The sequence below is a fragment of the Penaeus vannamei genome, chromosome 23, assembly GCF_042767895.1.
Source record: "Penaeus vannamei isolate JL-2024 chromosome 23, ASM4276789v1, whole genome shotgun sequence".
In the NCBI taxonomy this organism is placed as follows: Eukaryota; Metazoa; Arthropoda; class Malacostraca; order Decapoda; family Penaeidae; genus Penaeus; species Penaeus vannamei.
This window is the reverse complement of record NC_091571.1, coordinates 18,263,010-18,265,509: the sequence shown is the minus strand read 5'-3', so window position 1 is coordinate 18,265,509 and position 2,500 is coordinate 18,263,010.

Below are 2,500 nucleotides of genomic sequence, written 5' to 3'. Positions count from 1 at the left end.
ACTGAAAAAGTCGAGATTTATACCACCAAAGGTGTCAGTGCAAGAATGAAAAAGGCAGCTAATTACGTAAGAAAAACATGTTAGATGACGTTTTAATCTTATCAAGAGCCAAAGAAGTTACAATCTCTGAAGGCAATCTATTCCAAAGTCTACAAATAGCAGTAAAAGAGTATCTAGAAAACTGACTTGTAGACGATCGACTTACATCAAATGTCATTGAATTGAGGGTCATAGAACTTCTGGTAATTCTTGCAGGTTGATAAAAATCAGGTAAAAACTTATAGAGGGGATGTGAATTATCGGTTACAATTTTGTATAAGACTGAAAGAGCCCCAATAACTCTAGGATGTCCAGTGTCCAAATTTAAGCCAGGCAGGAGAAATTCAATGGAATTAAAAGAACGATCAAGCAATCTTAAGTGTGTCTGCAGTAGGTAACGACACAAGAGAACAATACTCAAAATAAGGCAGAATAAAAGAAAAGAAGCACCTTCGTGTAATGTTGTCATCTTCACAGATTTTCTTACACTTACGAATGATGCCTGACTTTGAGGAAATTGCCTGGGCCATATTCCTAATGTGCAATTCAAATGTAAGCTTTGAATCAAAGGTTACACCTAAGAGCTTCAGGTTATCCACTAAAGTGATTAAGACTTCATTAATCTGAAGACATGTATGCTGAGGCAACTGCGTTCGAGACCGATTCACAATCATTTCTTTAGACTTAGTAGGAATTAATTTCATTCCCCACCGAGAGCACCAAGATTGAATCATCAGGTCTACAGTGAGACTGTCAGCTACTATTTGACTAGTTGCCGGAGAAGGAATATCAGCATAGAGAGAAGTGTCATCAGCATATGCCAACATTTTATTAGTAATGCCAGACCACACATCGCTTGTATATAAGATAAAAAGCAAAGGGCCAAGAACACTACCCTGAGGAACCCCAGAAGATACATGAGAATACGAGCTAAAACTACCATCAACATGAGCACGCTGCTGCCTACCAGTTAAAAATTCAGTTAAAATACTTAAAACTTTACCACCTACACCAAAAGACTGTAACTTAAAAAAAAAAAAAAAAAAAACGTGATTAACAGTGTCAAAAGCTGCACTAAAATCCAGCGAGACAAGTCTTGACTCATGACCCTTATCTAAAGCAGACTGCATTTCATGCAACATAAGCAATGCATCATTGCAGTCGAGTCCCTTTCTAAAACTAAACTCAGGAAGAAACGGTCTCAAATGTACAGAAACGTTTGACCAGCAAACGTTCAAAAACCTTGGATAAAATTGGTGTAATTGAAATGGACCTATATTCAGTAGGTGAAGACTGTAGTGGGCCCTTGGGAATAGGGGTAACATTACCAAAGCGCCAGCAATCTGGAAATGACCCTTTACGAACTAAAAGACGTAAAATTACGGCTAATTTAGGAACTAATTGGCCATTTAGTCTTTTTAAAATCAAAGAAAACAAGCCATTAGGGTCTACTTCACCATATTCACCTATTTCAGATAACAGATACTTGATTTCAGAGGACCTGAAAGAAAATGAATTAAAGCATGGCAATGGGTGATATGAAGGAAGAAGTTCAATATCTTCTAAACTTTGTTTTGAAATAAAACAATCTGCTTACAAGGTAGCTTTCCCAAACGGACTATGCATAACACTACCATCAGGTTTCATTAAAAGAAGGAATGGAGGACTCAAGACCAAACACAGATGTTTTTAGAGTTGACCACCATTTATGCGGCTGTGAGGCTAGTGAGAGAACTTCTTTCAAGGGAGCATTGTATTAAGATTTAGCCTCCTTATAAACATTAGTTGCTGTATTTCGAATGACAAAATTCTCCCAACAAAGATGAGTACGGTTAGCAGACCAGAGATTGTAGGCAGCATGTTTGTCCCTATAAGCCTGGTGACACCGTTCATTAAACCATGCTTTATCATGTGAACGAGATTTTAGAGTTTTGCTGGGAGCAAACTTCGTTATGATGTCCAACAATAACAAATTAAAAGCTTTAACAGGACAAGGAGCATTGTAAACATTTCGTCCAACAATGCTATTAAAAGCATGGTAGACACCATTCCAGTTAATTCTAGACTTTAATTAAGAAGACTTGTCTAGTTAGCTTAAAATCTGGCATAGGAAAGTCCAGCTGGATCTTACATGCTAGACTACAGTGGTCGGAAGAACCTATTGGCGTGATGGAGTCTACATCAACTACCCCTCTCACATCAGTTAGCAAAAGATCCAAAAGATTGCCACTCCTGTGAGTTGCACCACGGACTAACTGCTCACACCCAACCACATCTGCAAAATCTAATGCAGAAATGCCATGTCGGTCAGTTGGGGACACAGAATTCAGCCAGTCTCGGTGGTGAGCATTAAAATCACCTATAAATATCAAATAAGATTTACTATCATTCTTTTCAATAGAAATGTATGAAGTCAACAATCATAAATATTGTCATCGAATTTGGGACTTCTATAAAGACT